The following is a 14,188-nucleotide window of genomic DNA, read 5'->3' as shown; positions in this document are numbered from 1 at the left end:
CCAAGTCAAGGGCCACAGAGGATCTACAACAAGACCCAGCAGGAAAAGGTACCATTTTCACCCCCAGAGCGCCCGGTGCCGCAGCAATAGCGCCCCCCAGGTAAAAACCGCAATAAGAGCAGGGGGAGGGGAGGGGGGCAAGGCACCAGGCCAGGCATCCTGGCAGGCCAGGGGGATCTTTTAGGAAGCACCGGTCCTATCATCCCCAGGAGTGGGCCCATGTTTTCCCCCCCTCCAGACCACTGAGGGATATGGGGGGTTGCATTTACTCACTATACCATGGACCGGGTTGGACTCCGCTCCGGACAGACCACCTCCCACCTGGAGTGGGGGTGCTGCCAGCCGAGAGGTACACTGCGACTCAGGGCATTTCAGCATGTCGCGTCCCAGCGAGACATCCACTCGCAGGCTCGTCCCCATCTAAATCTGGTGCTCTGTGGTGGCGAGGCCTAGTGCGGGACTATAACCTGCTCACACTTGTAGGCCAGGCTGGGAGACTTTAAGGATCTAGATTATCCAGTGCGAAACCTCAGCCGGCTATCGCTTGTAGTTCACCAGGAAAATCCCCCTGAACACTAACTAGCAGAAGTGAGTAAAGAAAATAAAAAAAATAAAATATTTTTTAAAAGAATATCCCCCTGAACACTAACTAGCAGAAGTGAGTAAAGAAAATTAAAAATGATATATTTTTTAAATGAATAAAAAAAAACTGAAACCGAAGTCCCAGCAAGAAACCTAGGTCCTACTCCTTCACTAGGCAGAAACAACCTGGTATGCTGGAGCAGGGTGTGTGGGGTTATGCCTATAGTGACAGCCCCCGTAGGAGTGGTAAACTGTTTTTCCTGCCTAGTACTACTCCTGTAGAGGGCAGCATAACCCAACGGTATAAGAAACATAAGAGCTGCATCTGTCAATGGATGATAGAGAAAATTGGATTTTTGACTTACTGTAAAATTCATTTCTCCGATGTTCATTGACGGACAAAGCTCCTGGTATTCATAAGGATTGGGTTATACTGCTCCTACAGGAGTAGGAAACTAGGCAGAAAAGAATTCTGGCTACACCCATGGGCAGTCCCAAGGGGTATACTACCTCTCTCTGCTATAGCCACTCAGTTTTGTTGTTACAAGCAGTGTCAGGAGACTAACAACTCCACAGAGGGGTGGGTGCTGTGTCCGTCAATGAACATCATACAAATGTATTTTACGCTAAGTTAAAAATTGTATTGTTGTAAGAACTTACCGCAAAATCCTTTTCTCCGAGTCCTTAGTGAAGAAGCATTAAGAGCTGCGTCAGTCAAACGGTTAATGCGCCATCTACAAGAGTAGACTAGGCAGTGAAAAGTTTTCACTTGACACGCCTATAGGGGCTGCCCCTTACGACATAACCCCAGATACACTGTGCTCTCAAATCAGTTTTGTAGCAAGCAGTGAAAGACGACACAACCAACCCCAAAAAAGAGGGGCAGGATTTTACGGTAAGGTCTTACAAAATGATCCAATTTTCCCTTACGTCCTTTGACAGACGCAGCTCTTAACGCTTCTTCACTACTGGGATGTCCCAAAGCAGTGTAGGCATGAGGGGTGGGAAGAACGCAACCAAAAACCGTTAATGTATTTCCAAGGCTAAAAACTTAGCCAACTGGGCAACAAAAAGCTCAACCAATACCAACAGGAGCTTACCCACCAAAGAAAGAGAAAAAAACCAAGTCTCTAAACAGCAGCCTGCAAAACCTTGCGGCCAAAGGAGGCATCCGAAGATGCCAATAAGTCAACTTTATAGCATTTCGTAAAAGTGTGTCGCAGCAGACTCAGTTGAACCCTTGCGAGATCCCTCAGGAAGGACAAAGAATCAGATGTCCGAAAAGACTCTGTGGCTGACAGGTAAACCCTGATCACCCGAACCACATCCAGCGAATGCAAGGCAAATTCCTTGGGATGCTTGGGCTTAACACAGAGCAAAGGTAACACAATATCTTCGTTGAGGTGGAAAGAAGACATCACCTTAGGGAGAAAAGATTGATTAGGTTGAAGAACAACCTTATCCCTACGAATGACCAAATAAGGCGAACGGCAGGACAGAGCCGCCATCTCAGACACCCTACGGGCAGAAGTGATAGCCAACAGAAAGGCAACATTCTGAGACAAGGGCAGAGATATTTCCCTAATATTTTCAAAGGGAGGTCATTAAAGAATGGACAAAACCAAATTCAGATCCCACAGTGGCAAAGGGGATCTCCTTGGCGGAGCCAGATGACGCACCTCTTGAATAAAGGTGCGGATCAAGGAATTAGTCGCCAAGGGACGTTGGAAGTAAATGGCAAATGCTGACACCTGACCTTTTATCGTGCCTAAGGCCAAGCAGTGCTCTACTCCTCTCTGCAAGAAGGCTAAGACCCTCGCCACAAAAAACGAGCGAGGATGCAACTTTTGCGATTCACACAAGGCAATATACATTCTCCAAGTGCGATGATAAATCTTTCTGGAAGTCGCCTTCCTAGTTCTCAATAAGGTAGGAATCACAGAATCAGAAAGACCTCTGTCCCTTAACACCTGGCCTTCAACAGCCATGCCGTTAAAGCCAGCAACCGTAAAGCGGAATGGAAGATCGGCCCTTGAGACAGCAGATCCTCTCCTCCCGCCAGGGAGGCTCGACGACCATCTTTACTAGGTCTGCGTACAAAGACCGGCTTGGGCATTCTGGGGCTAGCAGAATCACCAGCACCTTTTCCACCGCCAACCTGTGGAGGAACCGTGACATCAGTTGAATCGGAGGAAAGGCATAAATCAGCCAATAATGGCTCCAAGGCACCACCAGTGCGTCTGTGGCGTTGGCCAGATGATCTCGAGCCCTAGCCACAAACCTCTACTTGTTGTTCAGAAGAGACGCGAACAGATCCACCTCCGGAGTTCCCCATCGGACACAAAAGAGGCGAAAAACCTCCGGATGCAGGGACCATTCCCCCTGATCCAGAACCTGACGACTCGGGTAATCCGCCTGCCAGTTCTCCACACCTGGAATGTGAACTGCAAAGAGAGCCGAAACATGTGCCTCGGCCCAAGTCAGAATCTCGGCCACTTCCCTGGCTGCCCGGACACTCTTGGTGCCCCCCTGAGGATTTATGTAAGCCACATCCATGGCATTGTCAGATTGCACCCGAACCGGAGAACCGCGCAGTCGAGGCGTCCAATGGAGCAGGCAGAGTTTGATCACCCTGAGCTGCAGGACATTGATCGTTAAGGATGATTCCTCCGTTGACCACACATCCTGGACACAGAGATTGTCCAGCCTTCCACCCCAGCCTGACAGGCTGGTTTAGACATTCTGTCCAAGGACTGTGGGTCCTTGTTCCACTTGACAAGAATCTGATTGTAGAGGCCTTGTGTTAAATTTGGCAAATGGGACACCATCAGCCCCAGGGACCTCATACAAGTCCGCAGGGAGGAGAGATCGTTGTCCTTCAGCAGCCTGATCTCACCCTGCAAGGTCTGAAGTTTTTCCTCGGGAAGAAAGACCCTCATCTGAGAGGAGTCTAAGATCTTTCCCAAGTAATTCAGACGCACTGACGGGGTCAGCGCAGACTTCTGGAAGTTGATGGTCCACCCGAACTCCTGAAGTGTCCGAACTGTGAATGCCAGGTCGTCTGAAAGTGTGGCAGGAGAGCTTGCCCTCAGCAGGAGATCGTCCAGGTACCCGAGGATCGCAATCCCCTTTCTGCATAGCAAAGCCAGCATCGGGGCCAAAACCTTGGTGAAGACCCTGGGAGCGGAAGCTAGACCAAAGGTTAATGCCACAAATTGAAAGTGCTCCTCCACCACCGCGAAACGGAGATACCGCTGATGACCCTCGTAGATAGGGATGTGCAGATACACATCCTTCAATTCAATGGAGGCCAGAAAATCCCCTTGATTCAAAGAAGCCACCACTGACCGAATGGATTCCATCCGAAACTTCTGCACACGCACAAAGCAGTTCAGCGATTTGAGGTCCAGAATTTGACGTACCTTGCCCTCCTTTCTGGGCACCGTGAACAGGTTTGAATAAAAACCTGTCCCGCTGAGGAACCGGGACAATTACGCCCTGTGCCAGGAGATCCTGCACTACCTCTCTGAGATCCTTCAATCGATCCAGAAACAGACGGAGATTTGATGGAAAGAAAGCTGGGCGAGACCGAAATTCTATCTTCGAAATTCTATCTTGTACCCTGAACGAATCAGTTTGTGATCGTGAACCCACTTGTATTGAATCAGAGACGTCCAGGGTTCCCGAAAGTAATGCAGACGTCCTCCCACCCCTGAACCAGGTGAGGGCATCCCTTCATGCAGAGGAGGACTTGGCCACTGAACCGGACTGGCTGGCCTTGGGCTTACCCGACCAAGCCTTCTTGTTCCCTCCGGAAGCTCCAAACCGTTTGCCTTTTTTCCTGCGCCCCTGAGGCACGAAAAAGCTCAGTGAGAAGAGTACTCTTACCCCCTGTCTGGCCCTTGATTAACTCATGCAAAGAGTCACCAAACTGGCGTTCACCCAAAAAAGGAAGATCAGTTAAGGTTTTCTTAGAAGTCTGGTCCGCCGACCAGCACTTCAGCCATACCATCCAGGACGGACACGAAACAGGTTTCAGAATCGAGCCCACCAACAAGTGCAGGTGGCGGGAAAGGGATTACATTCGCCTGTCCACCGGGTCCTTAAACACCAGGGAGTCTTCCACCGGTACCACATTAGATTTGTTCAAATCGGAAAACAGTGCGATTTACCTTAGGTGACACCGTCCAACGATTTGAAACCGTGTCAGCAAAGGGGTAACGGCCCTGAAAGCGCTTGGGCACCACTAGCACGTGCTTAATGCGCCGCCATTGCTCATTCACAATATCGTGAAAGTCCATTTGGGCCCGGATGCCCAAACAAAATCAGAGGGGAAATTTTCGCCTTGGGACTCCATTTTGCAAGAAAGGAAAAAAATGAGTGTACTGCCCCTTTAAAGCACGATCCGCTGTACCGGGCTATATCCGGAGTCCCCCTTTAAAGGTCGGCAGGAGCAAAGTGTGCCCGGGGAATGCCCAAAGGACAAAAAAAAACCTCTTTATCACCCCTGAGAAGCAGCCGGTCTGCAGTCAGTCTTTAGCAGTGAGAAACATCTGACAGGATGTGACACATCACCACTAGAGGCTGAACACCGCCTGTGTAGCCGCAGGCTACAAAAAAATGGTGCCAATAAAAAAGGTATAGGAAGCTAAGGGAAAATGGCCGCTGCCCTTACAGAGAGCGGCCTATGTCCACACTTAAGATGGTGGCCGAAAATGGCGCCATGCACTCAGGAACCCAGGGATGAGGCCACCACGGGAATCCACCTAAAGGGACCCCCAGGACAAGGGAACATCTTCAAAACCCCCCCAGGTGTCAGACGCCAACTATAGCGTCCCCAGTGGGAGCGGGGAGGGCAGGTACTGTCCTTATAGGCATGGGGGATCTTTCAGAGAAAACAGTTGTTATCCCCAGGAGTGGGCCCACAGCTCCCCCTCAGAGGTCTGCTACAGGGACACAGAGGTGTTGCATCACTCACCATACCATGGACCGGATGGGCTCCGCTGCAAAACAGCTCGCCTCCCACCCTCAGAGGGGGTGCTGCCAGCCAAGAGGGGTACGCTGCAACTCAGGGCATTCCAGGTCGATGCGTCCCAGCGAAACATCAGCGTGCAGGCTCATCCCCATCCATCGGGGCACCGTCATGGCGAGGCCCGGGTGGACCATAACCTGCTCATGCTCGTTGGCCAGGCTGGGAGAACAAAAGGATCTAGATTATCCAGTGCAAAACTCCAGCCCAGCTGTCGCTTGTAGTTCACCAGGATGATCCCCCTGACACTAGCTAGCGATAGTGAGTAAAGAGAAATAAACAAACCTTAAAAGAAACAAAAAACTGCGACCGGAATCCCAGCAGGAAACCTAGGTTCTACTCCTTAACTAGGCAGCAAGAAACTGATTTGAGAGCACAGTGTGTCTGGACGCCCCCCCCCCCCCATGTTCTAACTTGAGGTATTACCTTATATAGGTTTTTTGTATACAATGATTAGTGGGTGTTGGTGTAATGTATTATTATTTTTTCGTTTTGCTTTTTTTTCGATTGTTCGATATTCGCCATTACTATTGCATTTGTACTTTGTTCCTCGGCTCATTGTCTCCCCCTACATCACAGTTGTGTACTGCTCTCTCCCTGCCTTCCACTGTTGGGTGGCGTTCTATGGCCATGCATGGTCCAATAGGCGAGTGTGCGCTGTCAGGAGGGGGGGCGGCAGTCTTGTGGGCAGGTTCTGCCTGTGGCCGCCGCCTCCTCTGGTTCGTCTGGCTGTGGAGCTCCGCTCTGTTAGGCCTGTTGACGTACAGTGCGTGGGCGCATACTACGCGTGCGCACTTTGACAGCGGATCCGGTGCATGACTTCCGGTCCTTCGGGATTGGAGGATGCCCGGATTGTGGCGCGATTTAAGACGCTGCCCTAGCGTCATGACAGATACAGACGGCCATCATTGCAGTGCGGTTCGGACACCAGGTAATGGACTCCTTTACAGGTCTACTGTCTCTTAGCCATATATTGCTATCATGTGGGAACATTAGACTCATTCTTGTGGTACTTGAAGACAACTATAACCCCTGTCTGCTATTACTGGCACGGATTACCATTACAAACGGCCAGATGTCCAAGCCACACAGTTAGCCGATGGCCCTGTATATTGGCTCTCTGACCATTTTAAGGACTATATATATATATATATATATATAGTAGGAGTTTATTATTACTCCAATTCTATCATGTATTCCTATCATAGGCATCCTGGTAACAATTTTCTTACCTTATATTTTATTGTTAGATATAGGACATAACTGATGTTGACATCTCATCATGTTATTGGTCATTTTCCTGACTTTATCCTAAATCTCAGAGGACATATGAGGATATAGGAGCCACACACTCTGACAATTTACAGGTGGGCTATGTACCTGTGCATATTTGAACCTTTCCTTCACTATCTTCTTCCATTCTCCTTTACATTTATTCATCATTGGGCTGGTCTTTTCTTGCATGCCACCACACTCGCCTGGGGGACCCTTTATATGGCTGAGGGCTCCCTTCAATTACTCTTCCACCTGTAGCTTTTTTTGGCATGGGGTGAGGTTTTGCACTGGTGATGGTTATTGGGGTGGAAACAATGAGCTGATATACAATGTATTCATTATCTATGTCACTGACGCTGTTATTCGTTTTATCTGTATCTATAGTACCTATATTTCTTTATAAAACAAACTTCTGAAGAAGTTTACCATGTAAAGTCTTGTGGATGGACATGGACCTCTTCTGCTACCAGCTTACCGGATATTCTGGGTTCTTTTTGGAAATATCTATTCTTCCATGTCCCATCTGTTGTAACATGTGTTTATCTTTTGTATCATATGTTCTCTGAATGAATGCAGGAATTCTCCTTGTGAGCATTTCTTTTATAAATCAATGTTTGTTGTGACCAAATAACAGAATTAAAAAAAGATTAAAAAGATTTTACAAAAATTCAGTTTTCTCTTACGTCCTCCGACAGTCGCCGCCACTTCATAATCTTCAGTAATGGGGACGTCCCAGAGCAGTGTAGACATGAGGGGTGGGGGGGGGGAAAACGCAGCCGTACCTAAAGCAACGCAGTACCCACATCAGAGAAAGGAACCTTACCAAAGAGAACCATCCTGGCAACAGGAAAACATGCTCAACAGGAGCAACAACCCAGGAAGAACAAGTAACCCAGGGGTAAAAACACCCCAACAGCCAAGAGCCCAACAAGGGACCCTAAGGCACTGCCGCACTAAGAACTTTACGGCCAAAGGAAGCATCTGCCGATGCCTGAACATCCACTTTGTAAAATTTTGAGAAGGTGTGAACGGACGACCAAGTCGCCGCCTTACACACCTGGGCCACAGAAGCCTGATGACGATAGGCCCAAGACGTACTCAGAGATCTGGTAGAGAACGCCTTCACAGGGAAGGGAGGAACCTTCCCCCTCAAAGCATAGGCTTGCACAATCGTCTGTCTGATCCATTTGGCGATGGTAGCAGCCGACGCCGCCATGCCCTTCCGAGGTCCCTCTGGAAGGACGAATAGGGAATCCGACTTGCGAAAGGACTTAGTCGATGACAGGTAAACCCTGATCGCCCGAACAACATCCAAGGCATGCAAAGCAACCTCCTTCGGATGCTTAGGCTTCGCGCAAAGCGAAGGCAAGACAATGTCCTCATTCAGGTGAAAATCAGAGATCCTCTTCGGAAGAAAGGAAGGGTTAGGTCACAAGACCACCTTATCCAAGTGAATCACCAAGTAGGGAGAGCTGCAGGACAAAGCTGCCAGCTCCGACACCCTGCGAGCAGACTTGTATAAAGTACTCGAAATTTCTACTTGAGTAAAAGTACAAGTGCTCGATCAAAAAATTACTTGAGTAGAAGTGGAAGTGCTCGCAGAAAAAGTTACTTAAGTAGAAGTACTAAAGTATTCAACATTTTTTTTACTTAAGTATTGCAAGTAGTTTTTTCAAAAAATTTGCTACTTAAGTACTAAAAGTAAAAAGTACCAGTAGTTTTGAAAAAAAAATTCTACTCAAGTACTGAAAGTAGAAGTACAAGTACTGTGTTATGTAGTTATTAAAGAAAGAAGTCAAAAGTTTGAACATCATATTGTTTTTATTATTTCAAATGATTTATTCAAATGATTAACCTGTGTTTGTTAGTAGTTTGATGCACTTTAAGTGCTGTAGCACCATTTGTTTGTTTCATATTTTCTTTTTATTGGAAAGATTTGGTATAGCAGCTTTTATTATACACAGCCTTTATTTTCGTATGCGCTGATTTATAAATGACATTATACACATTTTTTTGAGCTTTATGCAACCTGCCATCTACTGTTCTGGCAGTGGTAATTTTTTTAAAAGTAACTAGTAACTATGCAGCACAAAAAAAAAATACTTGAGTAGAAGTATCGAAATCATCGAAAAAATGTAGTGAAGTAAAAGTAGAAGTAGGAGAAAAAAATTCTACTCTAGGAAAGTACAGATACCGCATTTCGGTACTTAAGTACAGTACTTAAGTAGTTCTACTTCGTTACTATACATCTCTGCCTGCGAGCCAAAGTGATCGCCACCAAAAAGGCAACCTTTTTGGACAACAGAGACAACGAGATCTCCCTGATCTTTTCAAAGGGAGCCTGTTGTAACACGGACAGAACCAAGTTTAAGTCCCATGGAGGCAAAGGTTCCCTCCTAGGAGGGGCCAAATGTCACACCCCCTGAACAAAGGTGCTAATCAATGAATTAGACGCCACTGGGCGCTGAAAAAGAACAGCCAGCGCAGAAATCTGACCCTTAATTGTGGCCAGCGCCAAACGCTGGTCCACTCCAGTTTGGAGGAAAGCCAACACTCTCGACACAGAGTATGAGCGAGGAGAATACCCCCTGGACTCACACCAGGCAAAGTACGCTTTCCAAGTACGGTAGTAAATTTTTCCCGAAGAGGCTTTTCCAGCCTTGATCAAAGTGGGAATGACCTCAGAGAAGAGACCCCTATCCTTCAGGACCTGGCTTTCAACAGCCAGGCCGTTAAAGCCAGCGACTGTAAAGCAGGATGGAATATCGGCCCTTGAGACAGAAGGTCGTCCCGAAGCGGCAGACGCCACGGAGCGTCGACTGCCAGATTTACAAGGTCTGCGTACCAAGACCGGCGAGGCCAGTCCGGTGCCACCAGAATCACCGTGTGCGGTTCCGAGGCCAGTCTGCGAAGCAGCCTGGACAGCAGCTGAATCGGTGGAAAGGCATACATCAGACGATACTGATGCCAGGGCATCACTAATGTGTCTGAGGCGTCTGCCCGAGGATCGCGCGTCCTTGCCACGAACCTTTCCACCTTGTTGTTCAGACGAGACGCGAACAGGTCCACATCTGGAAGACACCACTTTGCGCACAACATCTGGAAGACATCCGGGTGAAGGGACCATTCCCCCTGGTCCAGGGTCTGGCGACTCAGATAGTCCGCCTGCCAGTTCTCTACCCCCGGAATGTGTACAACCGTTATCGCCGGGACGTGCGTCTCGGCCCACGACAGAATGCTGTTTACTTCCCGAGCAGCATGGGCACTCCTGGTGCCCCCTTGATGGTTGATGTAGGCCACTGCTGTGGCATTGTCCGTCTGAACCCGAACCGGACGGCCCTGAAGCCGCTCCGACCAATGCAGAAGGCAAAGTTTTATTGCTCGCAATTCCAGAATGTTAATCGGAAGGGAGGATTCCCCCTCCGACCAAGTTCCCTGGGCGGACAGAACGCCCAGAACACCACCCCAGCCCGACAGGCTGGCATCCGTGGTGATTACCGTCCACGACAAGGGACGAAAAGACTTGCCCCCCGACACCGCCGGGGACTGGAGCCACCACAAAAGACCCCTTCGGGTGTGGCGGCTCAACGAAAGCTGTCGATCCAGAGATTGTGGACTTCCCACTTGGCCAAGATCTCCGCTTGAAGATCCCGCGTGTGAAACTGGGCGAAGGGAATCGCCTCGAAAGCCGAGACCATTAGACCCAGACATCTCATACATGTCCGGAGGGACGAGCACTGAGTATCCCTGAGGGACCTGACCTCGTCCTGAAGTGTCCGGAGCTTGTCTTCCGGCAGGAAGACCTTCGCTTGAGCAGAGTCCAGGACCATCCCCAGGTAGGGAAGATGAATCAAAAGGACACAACGTTGATTTTGGAAAATTTATCGTCCAACCAAACTCCTGCAGAGTCTGCATCGTGGTGGACAGGTCGTTCCCCAGGCCCTGACTGGTCGCAGACCGAAGCAAGATATCGTCCAGATATCCTAAGACAGAGACGCCCTGGGTTCTCAATAACACCAGGACCGGCGCAAGCACCTTGGTGAAAACCCGTGGAGCCGAAGCGAGACCGAAGGGTAACGTCACGAATTGGTAATGATCCTCCGCAATGGCGAATCGAAGGTAAAAACCTGGAGAGACCACACAGGCTGCTGCCACCGATCGCTGTTCCAGAGCAGAAGGAAGTGATGCAATGACTGACCGCCCTATATAGCCTATGAAGGCTTCACAAACATGGCCGCTCGGCTGAGGGAATCAAGGCAACAAGAAAATGGCGCCGACATGTGCTCGCAGGAGCGATCGCCGCCAAAATGGCGGCGTTTGGCGCCAAAACACCGCGCTGTAACACACAGGGCCGGTCATCACAGTTGCCAAGAAAAAAATGGCGGGCCGCTCAGCGGTCGCCGCATAGCATGTCTGAGACCAGTCTGCCCCATACATCACACACAGCAGAGCGGGAGAGCCCCCCCGCAGCCCACAGAAAGGCAGCTATTCCACACAGGAATCTGACAGGGAGCTCAGCACTTACACAGACATGCAGTCACAGACTGACACCCAAACAGACAGGTCCCCACATAGAAATTTACTTACCATTCCGGATGGCGTGGGGAGCCTTCTCTAGCGACCAAACCGCTGTACTGAGGACAGGGAGTGTCGCAGCCAGGACGCAGTGGACTGTGGTGCGAAACCGCAAATGGCGTCCGGTGAGGTAGCCACCACCTCACAGGCAGCATCCCTGCAGCGAACAGGGATGGGTCGTTCAATATGCCAGGGAAACCTGAGCTGAACGCTCGATGGCAGGCTGGGGAAACCCCTGGCACACAGCCCTGAGATCCAGGGTGGCCAGACCGAGACCCAGCTCCGCATGATCATCTTCATCCGAAGAAAACTAAACTAATGCTGAGAAAAAAACAGCTAAGTAAAAGAAAGAGAAAAATACTTGAAATAAAATCCAAAAGAGGAAAGAAGGCTGAGACTGAAAGCCCCAGCACAGGAAACAGCCAGCCACTCCTAAGCTAGGCAATTGAAAACTGAGTTGAGAATGCTGGAAGCAGGGAGGTATTGACTGAGGGGACCACCCCCTAGGGGTGTGGTATGCTAAAAGCTTTGATATTAACAAATCTTGTTGCCTAGCTACTCCTGCGGAGCAAAGGTCAATTACCCCATTAGTGAAGATTATGAAGTGGCGGCGACTGTCGGAGGACGTAAGAGAAAAATCGGATTTTTGTAAGATCTTACCGTAAAATCCTTTTCTCTTAGCTCATTGACAGACGTAGTCTGTCAATGAGCGACAGAGAAATACATTTTCTATTTCTATATGATTGTCTCTATATCCTGATTTGTATGACTCCATTAAAATCCCGCAAGCCCTCCCATTTATTTCTTTGACTTTCCACATTGCGAGTGCGAGGACCCACGTCCGTATGGTGGATTGGCATCTCCCACCAATGGACGCAAGGTATTTTTTCCGCACCCGCATTGTGGATACTCTCTGAAATATTATTTTTATACTTTTTAAAGCATACGCTGCAAGAGGAATTTTTAAGAGCAAGTGAATTTGTGGTTTCATGCTAGTGTGTACCGTATTTATCGGCGTATAACACGCACCTCAATATTTGGAGAGAAATTTCAGGAAAAATGCTTAAATTTAAAATAAACCGCTTTGAACTCAGAACATTTTTTTTCTAAATCAAATGACATATCACCAGTGTCCATGAATGCAGCCTCATCAGCAGTGGCCATATATGCAGCCTCGCAAGCGCAGTGGCCATATATGCAGCCTCGCAAGCGCCATTGGAACTATCCAAATCAGTTTTAAAAAAGGCCAGGAAGCATCGCCGGGAGCCGAAGGGGCGGGCTGAGCCGAGGAGAAGGGAGAACGAGCGAGCACAGTCATCAGAAGTCCCACCTCCTCTGCCGAGACGTGCGACGTCTGTCATAGGCAGGACTTCAGATGACTGCGCTCGCTCGTTCAACCTTCTCCTCGGCCCGGCCCGCCCCCTTCTGCTCTTAGGACAGCTTGTCCTTCCTTCTCCTCGGCCTGCCCCTTCTGCTCTCGGCGATGCTTCCTGGCTTTTTTTTTTTTTTTTATATCGGCGTATAATACGCACTGCTGCTTTTTCCTCCATTTTTAGGAGGAAAAAGTGCGTGTTATACGCCGATAAATACGGTAAATTTCAAAGGCAACTCAATTTCAGAAAGGATTGAATTATTTGTTGATGTGCTCTCTTGCTTCACACCAAACTCAATCTTCTCTTTTCACACTTGAATTTATACTGGAGCATTCCAATTAAAGTGGATCTAGCATCATATACTGTAAATATATTTGTATAGCAAGTGCATGCATGCTACATGTTTGCTACTTATAGATATTGGATACTGCTTGGAAATCACAGTGCTCCACCTGAAAATGCTTTCATGTGCTTTTTTATTCCAGAAGGATAGCAATATATTTGTTCGGACATCATCCAGGATCAATATCTACTTCCTGGACAATCATGTAAAAGTCCTGCAGCTCTTGGCTGCTTTCACAATCATCCAACACATCCACCCCCTGGGGCAGGCTCTCTCCTTTTGACTTGTTTTAAAGTTACTATGTTGCTGTCTGATCCCTGGGGAAGAGGATATTTGGGAAATGCTTCCCCCCACCTGCAGCAGGCTGCCGACATTAGTTCAGCATAAATAATGTCACTTGACTGGAGCACAGAGACTACTTTTTAACCACTTAAGCCCAGAGGATTTGGCTGCTCAAAGACCAGGCCCTATTTTGCGATTCAGCACTGTGTTAATTTAACGGACAATTGCGCGGTCATGCAACACTGTACCCAAATGAAATGGACATCTTTTTTTCCCCAGAAGCAGAGCTTTCTTTTGGTGGTATTTGTTCACCGGTGCGATTTTTATTTTTTGCGCTATAAACAAAAAGAGAGCGACAATTTTAAAAAAATTTTCACGTTTTTTTTTTATATGAAATTCTCAAAACAAAAATGTAAAAATCTAAATTTTTTTAACATTTTAGGCCAATTTTTTTTCCGCTACATATTTTTGGTAAAAAAATAAAAAAATCACAAGCGTATTTTGATTGGTTTGCGCAAAAGTTATTGCGTTTACTAACTACGGGAAAGATTTGTGTCATTTTTATTTTATTTTTTTTAACTAGTAATGGCGGCGATCTGCGATTTTTTTTGCAGGACTGCAACATTGTGGCAGACAGTTCAGACCCCTGACATTTTTGGGGGTACCAGTGACATTACTACAGTAATCAGTGCTATAAATATGCACTGTTACTGTAAAAATTACACTGGC

Source organism: Pelophylax lessonae (assembly GCF_965119305.1).
Source record: "Pelophylax lessonae genome assembly, chromosome: 12".
Classification (NCBI taxonomy): domain Eukaryota; kingdom Metazoa; phylum Chordata; class Amphibia; order Anura; family Ranidae; genus Pelophylax; species Pelophylax lessonae.
Note: the sequence above shows the minus strand (reverse complement) of the source record.